The 7,966-nt window shown below is 39.5% G+C and overlaps 1 long non-coding RNA gene across 1 annotated transcript in view; it reads right to left on the bottom strand.

The window, feature by feature from the left end:
• Positions 1-3,580: 3,580 nt before the first annotated feature.
• Positions 3,581-7,966, bottom strand: part of LOC122107581 — a 61,316-nt gene continuing 56,930 nt past the window's right edge. The window contains exon 3 of the long non-coding RNA XR_006147369.1: positions 3,581-3,726. This is a non-coding gene — a long non-coding RNA (uncharacterized LOC122107581). The remainder of the gene's footprint in view (positions 3,727-7,966) is intronic.

The raw sequence follows: 7,966 nt of genomic DNA, 5'->3' as shown, positions 1-7,966 counted from the left end.
AAAGTAGGAGAAGAGGAGAGGACAGAAAACTACAGAAACAGACATGAGATCTAACTAATTAGCAGTTAATTAGTATTATACACTCATTAGATGCAGCAAGAGTCAACAAGACTAAAATCCAGATGATCCTCTACCTATGACGGAGCCATGCCCCACAAATCCATCATAAGTTGAAATCAGGTGAAAAAGAAATGCATTTCTTGAACCTACTCAAACATCAAGCTTAGCCTTATCTACCATAAATGTTCCCAGGACACTTAGAGTGGCCTAGGGCTAGGGAAATTCATCTAACACAAAACCTACTTAATAATAAAATGCTGTCGAACATGTGTGATTTATCAAATATCTGTAGCCAAAACACTCTGGCTTCACTGTTCACTGTAGGGATGGTTTCTTCCCCTCCTGATTTCCTTCCACATCAGGAGCAGTGGTCTCTGATGCAGCCCAACATTGAAGTGAGAACCAGACCACCCTCTGCAAGCCAAAGATCAAAATTCAAGTCAATTCCAAGATATTTTTGAGGCTATTATGTAAAGGGATTGCTTTTCTGATTTCAGTCTCTCTCTCCTCGTTGTTGGCATACAGAAAAGCTACTGACTTTTTGTGGGTTAATTTTATACCCTGCTACTTTGGCCAGGTTTTGGATCAGCTCAAGTAACTTGGGAGAGGAATCTAGGGGTTCTTTAAATATAGTACCATCTCATCTGCAAAGAGGAAGAGTTTTACTTTTTCTTTCCCTGTTTGGATCCCCTTTATATTTGTCTCTTGATCTATTGCTCTGGCTAGGAATTCCAATACTATATAGAAGAGGAGTGGAGAGAGGACATCTTTGTCTCATTCCTGATTTTAGATGAAATGGTTTTAACTTTTCACTATTAAGTATAATGCTGGCTGTAGGTTTTTGTCATACACAGCCTTTATTATACTATACTGAGGAATATTCCATGGATTCCTAGTTTCTCCAGAGTTTTCATCATATAGAGGTATTGGATCTTGTCAAATGCTTTTCGGCATCCATTGAAATGATCACGTGTTTCTTGTCTTTGCTCCTATTAATGTGCAGAATTACACTAATTCACTTGTCAATATTGAACCAGGTTTGCACCCCTGGTTATAGTGTATGAGTTTTTTGATTAGCTGTTGAAGTTGATCAGCTGGAAATTTATTGAGAAGTTTTGCATCAATGTTCATTAAAGAAATAGTCTATAGTTCTTTTTCATTGATGGGTCCCTCTCTGTTTTGGGGTTGAGGATTATGCTGGCCTCATAGAACAAGTTTGGTAGTGATCTTTTGTTTTCAATTTCATTGAAGAGTTTGAGGAGTATTGGAGTGAGTTCTCCTTTGAAGGCATTATAGAATTTGGCTGTAAATCTATCTGGTTCTTGGTTCTGGGCTTATCTTGGATAGGAGGTCTTTTATTGCCATTTGTATTCCAATACTTGTTATGAGTCTTTTTAGTTGGATGAAATCTTCTTGGTTTAGTTTGGGCATATCAATCTTTTTTAAATTTTATTTTCTTGTAAAGATGCTGTATAGAGAAGTTACAATTACATCAGTAAGGCATTGTTACCTCCTCCTTTGTTTTTCTCCCACTATCCCTTCCTCCCCTATGTCCCCCACTCCTCCCTCCAAAGTTGTAAGGTTCATTTCCAACATAGTATCTTGTGAGTCTCATTGTTGAAATGGGTCATCTTGTGACCTTGTTTCAGCATTTTGTCATTCCCCTTCCCTTCCCCAAATTAGATAAATGTATTTACAAGATGCAAGGTACCAACATCAAATCCATTGACAGTAGGGGATATATCATAGGAGGAAGAACATACAAAAGAAACAAAGAAAAAAATCACATAGTACATTACATACAACAAAGTAAAACCTCTTGTGTTCATATCTTGGCATTCATTTTGCTTAGCATCATCTTATATGGTCATATGTACATAGCTTTTGACCTTTTCTGCTCATCTGATAAGATTGTCCTAGACATATACTTATTATTGCAAATAAGGAAAACAATGAGACCTATATTTCTTGGGATCTGGTTTACTTCACTTAATATGATTTCCCCAAGTCTTTCCATTTTCTAACAAATGAGGCAGGTGGTGTCATTCTTTCTGATGGAAGCATAGCATTCCATTGTAGATATCTATATATCATATTTTCTTGATCTATTCATCTACTGAGGGGCATCTGGGTTGGTTTCATATCTTAGCTATGGTGAATACTGCTGTGATAAACATGGGAGATTATATCAATATTTTCTAGAAATTCTTGCATTTATTACAGATTCTCAAATTTGTTAGCATAAATGTTTGCAAAGTATTCCCTTCTAATGTTCTGAATCTTGCATATTTCTGTTGTGATGTTCCCATTCTCATCTCTGATTTTATTTGGGTATACTCATTATTTTACTTAGGTAACTATAACCCTTCTGTACATCACTTTTACAATAAAATAAAGTATTATTTAAAAACTAATCAAGATATTTACAAAAACATTCATAGAAAAATGTCAAGTGAATCACTTCTTGGCCTTTCATCTAAGATCAACTGTTGTATCTGTTTTTATCAGAAAAATGTCAAGTGAATTCAAAAATGCATAAAAAGTAAAGAAGGTATTAAGACCAAAAAAAAGCTCAAAATTCAGAAATCAAAGGATCTTTTCAACTCAACACACAACACTTTCATTCCATCATCAAGTCAAAGATTTGAACTACAATTAAGCAGGAACTATCTTGATAGGAAATGACAGGAAATATGTAAAGAAAAGTTAGATGATTAGGTGTTTAGGGAGAGTTTGGCCCAGTGGTGAAAAGTCAGATTACTACTTAAACTAATAGAAAGGTGTTGGCTTTAGTTTTTCAGTGAAGAATGGAAAAAGGCCAAGGACAGTTGAGAGAGCAAGCGAGCAAGGGCTCTGAAAAAGATGAGGTTTTTTGGGGGGGTCATTTCTCCCCACCAGACCAGACAAGGTCACAACTAGGAATATACCAGTCAGTACAACTGTGGAAATCAAAGCAAGCTAAACTAATGAATGCATTCATATTTAAATACGTTCTTTCTACTATATGAGACTCTATTCCCGATTCTTCCAATTTAATCTATATATGTTAGCTATATATGTTATTCTCACAGATGCTCTGGGCCAGAGAAGGCTGAGTGAAAGTAAAAAGGAGAAATGACAGCAATTCTCATCACAGACTCTCATCATTCTGAAAATTGTTTCTAGAATCTGATTATTAAAACTTCTCAAGGGTGGCCTCAGATCAAAATCTAGCAGCAAAGGCTGTAGGACCTTCTTTATGAGGAATCTTTTCCATCATCTCATTTCTATAGTTCCACGAGGGATATATTTCTTTTTCCATCGTATCAATTTTGGAAGGCTCTAGCAACTTCAGATTTAAAGCTTAGTGGAAGGGGGAGTGGTATTAGAAGCAGGACGGAGAAAAAGAAACCGTGTATTTTTATCCAAACCACAGATGACCCACCATCTCCTGCAATTGATTGGTAAATAAATAAAGCCACACTGGTGTTTAATATTCCAGGGATTACAGGACTGTTATGTGATCCCCCACTTACTCCCAGCCATCATCCATTTGAAGCACAGCCAGTTTATTCTGCACCATCTTGTAGGTCTTGAAACCTTCTCAGCTTGGCTTTCTTTCAAGTCATAACCTGCACTTTCACAGCCCAGACGATTTCATCTCCTGTCTTCACAGTTATGTCAAGTCTATAAAAGTAAAAATCCAATGACCAGTCATTCCCACTGTTCCATAGCTTAACCTAATTTATCCTCTTTAAATGTCCTTCAATAATAATAACCCCATTCCTAGCTCCATCTCCTCGCACCCACATCTGCCCAGCCCATTCATCATTTGATTTCTCAGCAGTTGTTCAGTTAGATCAGTGGAGAATTTGAAGGTTAATTCAAAACCAGATTTTGGTTTGGGTGTTTTCTTTTGGATTAAATCTTTTTGACCTTAAAAAAATCTTAATTTAGCTAATTAATGTACTAATTTTCCTCCTCTAAGAAAATTTGATTTTAGTCTTGCCTCAGGAGCCCTCCACGCATATATCTTTTCTCTTCATAGACATGAGCAGTGGAGCATCTACCCAGTGTCCACAGCATGGCCACTTCCATTTAAAAGTCTTCATCTTCCTCTCCATCCATGTATAAAGATGACTCTGTAGATCATCTTTATGTCACCTGTCAGAAAAAAATTAACTTGCCTGTGCTTTGTGGTTCTTCCAGAGTCTAGTGAAATACTGCCAAGACAGAGGCTGATTTCTTGTTTTACCAACTTTCTTTCCCCAGAGAGAAAGAGAGAGAGAGAGAGAGAGAGAGAGAGAGAGAGAGAGAGAGAGAGAGAGAGAAACCTCACCCATGAGGACTTTTATTTTAAAAGGAAAAGGACTGAGCAACTTTGCCAGGCTCACACATCAGCTATGATGGCTTGGTGGGAGCAGGAATGTGTGATAGAATGCAAGACGTATATTCCTTTTATGTGCCGAGTATAATGAGGTAGACTGATTAGCCTAACTTGCTATGGCAAATCACTACATAGTTTTAAAAGGTCTATTCTTCAATGCACCATAATTAAATTAAAGTTAAAATGCTGTAATTATTTAGAACCAGGATGCCATTTTTTTCCCTTTACTGACTTTGTGAACTTATAAGCTCAAATGAATGCAGAGATAAAATAGCATAACACAAGTTGCCTATACATTATCTTGTCTATCTTGTATGTAGAATTAAATTACTCAGGAGTTCAGAGGCTAATGAGAATCACAAGAGCTGTCCTCCATGTAATGGTAGCATTAGGTTGGCTGAATTTAAGTATCAATGGAGAGGATTAATTTGATTATTTACCTACAAGGACAAAAGTTTAAGTGCACATATACTCATGGCTGCTCCTCACCTTGACTGCAGTGGTATTATGTGTCAGGCAGTGTGTTTTAGGTACACTGTCTCCTGGAGCCCACAGGGCCACAGAGGCTAGGTTTGCCCCACACCATCATTTTAACTGGTCTCTCAATGCCAGCTCAAACTCCAGCAGGAACAAATTAGCCCATTATGACGTTGCTCCAGCATGACCTCCTTTTGTCCTTGATCTTTTCTGGGGAGGGGGAGGTGAGCCTTAGCAGAGCCACTATCCATCCAGGTCCAGACCAGAAACCCCAAAGTGATTCTTGAGCCCTTCTTTCCCCTGTCTCCAGGATCAACAATTGGTGCATCTGTCAATCCATCTGTCAAGGAAGACATCTGTCAAGTCTTTTCCTTTGCCTCAATTCAGACATTTCTAAACTGTGGCAGCATCCCCCTGTGCATCTTCTAGATCTATTCCTTTGCATTTGATATTCCTTGTGTGTGTGTGTGTGGGGGGGTCACTGAGGGCACTGCGGTTTGAACTCAGGACCTTGCACTTTATAGGCAGATGCTCTATTACTCAAGCCATGTCTCTAGCACCCCACCTGATGTTCTTAAGGCAAACTTGCTCATGCCTCCTTCCCTGCTTAAAACATTCCTATTATTTTCTGAAGTTCTTGCTTAAAATTATTTAGGGCTATGGCATGGCTAAAGTAGCAGGCTATCTGCCCGGCAAGTATAAGAGTTCATACTCCCACAAAAAAAAATCATTGATAGTCCACCCAGTCCAATAATCTTGCTCCCTTGCCCTCTCCTCTCTAGGCTAAAATTGTAGTCTCTGTACCTCCTCCTTAGTCCTCCAGCCACGTTGGCTTCCTCTTCTTCTTAAATAAATGCTCCATTTCTGACCTGCCCCAGCACTTGTGCACAGGCTATTTTATGGCTGCTTGTTACACTACTGTTCCTCCATCCCCTTTACCTGAGTGTACACTTCAAGGGCATCTCCCTTGGCTTCACTCTAGAGAAGACTTTCTGTCAGACATTATCATCCCCTCCTCTTACCTCCACCACACCCAACCTAGCACACAACTGTACATGTATATGCGCAGCTATATGTTTATTACTTGTCACTCCAGCTTGGCTGAAAATTCCCTTAGTATAGGAACTGGCACTGTACTGTGTCTACTGTTAGTAAAACCTATGTCTAGCAAACATTTTGTCCAAATACTTGATTCTATTTTTTAAATTTCTAATGATTGAATATAGAAGGAAAAAAATCATTTCCGGAAATAAAAAGCAGATGAAAACAATTTACTATACAGAAATGACTTCTGATTTGTTGTATTTTAATGGTTAAGAGAAAAAGGATCTCCTTGACCTGCCAGAATGTCTAGAATTAGAAACACAAAAATATTTGTCAGATACACAGAATAGGTGGGAAAATTGTCAACTTTATTAGAGCAAATAATATTAGAAAATATATTCCCAAGGGGGGGGGGATGGTAGGAGAAAGCAGGCACTGGTAGCTCACACCTGTAATCATAGTGACTCAAGAGTCTGAGATCTGAGGATTGAGGTTTGAGGCCAGCCTTGGAAGGAAAAATCCAGTAGACTCTTATCTCCAATTAATGACCAAAAAGCCAAAAGTGGCTCAAGTGGTAGAGCACTATCCCTGAGCAAAACACACAGGGAATGCTCCCTTGAGTTCAAGTGCCAGGACGGACACATACTCATGAATACTTGCACATGAATACACACACACACACACACACACACACACACACAATGTTAAAAGAGAGATCATCTGGGCAATGGAAAGGAGGTTTACAAACACACTGGGAGCTTGGAGCTTGAGAGATCTTGGGGCGGGTGGAAGGAGGCGTGTACTAACGCTTGTCCAGATGGCAGTAATCCATCTTCCCAGCAGAGGGCACTCTCGGTCATTTTTGTGGAACGGGTCAGGGGACTACTTGTGTTCCAAGCTCCACCTGGGGTTCCAGTCTGATACCCCTTCCAGCCTCAAGACTAAATAAATAGCATTTAACTTACCCCATTAGACTTGGAAGCCACTGTAGGAAAAGCATACTTATAATGTAAAGCCAAACTTTTGAAATCCTCACCTCCATCTCTGGTACTCCAACATCTCTGCCATCCTCCCTTCCACAACCTCAAATTCTCCTAAACCAGATCCTGGGACTTTTTCGAAAAGAAAAAATCAGTTATCCCTCTCTTCTCTGACCAGGATTTGATTCTGTACATATTTGTCCATTTCCCCCACATTCCCCAAACATGAAGAGTTGCATCTGAATATGGGTCATTTAATGATGCACATCTTTAAATTTTATTATTGCTACCTCCCTTGCTGAAAAGAAAATGAAGTTTTTTTCATGAGTGGGAAGGCCACTAATTCCCTGATTTGTGTTTCATACGTCATGAACTTTTTCTTTAGGGCATTGCAAGATGTGCCCTTGAACCATGAGCTGCTTGCACGGATGCATCTTAGAAGGACATCGGAGGGCAGAATTCTGGGAGTCAGAGAAAACAGGAGTATTAAGCCCCAAGAGAAGTCAGAGCAGCCAACAAAAGAGAGGAACACAGTGCATAGAAAAATGAACAGTACAGGGCTGGGAAGGTGGCTTAGTGGTAGAGTGCTTGCCTAGCATACATGAACTCCTGGGTTCCATTCCTCAGTACCACGTAAACAGAAAAGGCCAGAAGTGGCACTGTGGGTCAAGTGGTAGAGCAGCACTAGCCTTGAGCAAAAGAAGCTCAGGGACAGTGCCCAGGCCTTGAGTTCAAGCCTCATGACTGGCGAAGGAAGGAAGGAAGGAAGGAAGGAAGGAAGGAAGGAAGGAAGGAAGGAAGGAAGGAAGGAAGGAAGGAAGGAAGGAAGGAAGGAAAGAAAAATGAACACTACAGACATTTGCCTGAGTTGTCACTATGCTTCATGGCATGGAGATATCACAGAAGAAGATCTATGAGCCATGGATAATTAATACAGTCCAGGAAAACTGCCTAGAGATAATTAATCCCAAACCGAGGGTCCAAAATATTTATTGCTGTCAGTGTACACAAACGAGCCAAAGACCACATCTCTTCAGAA

Source organism: Dipodomys spectabilis, unplaced genomic scaffold (assembly GCF_019054845.1).
Source record: "Dipodomys spectabilis isolate Male_0828 unplaced genomic scaffold, ASM1905484v1 ptg000051l, whole genome shotgun sequence".
NCBI lineage: Eukaryota > Metazoa > Chordata > Mammalia > Rodentia > Heteromyidae > Dipodomys > Dipodomys spectabilis.
Note: the sequence above shows the minus strand (reverse complement) of the source record. Positions and strands in the feature narration are given on the sequence as shown.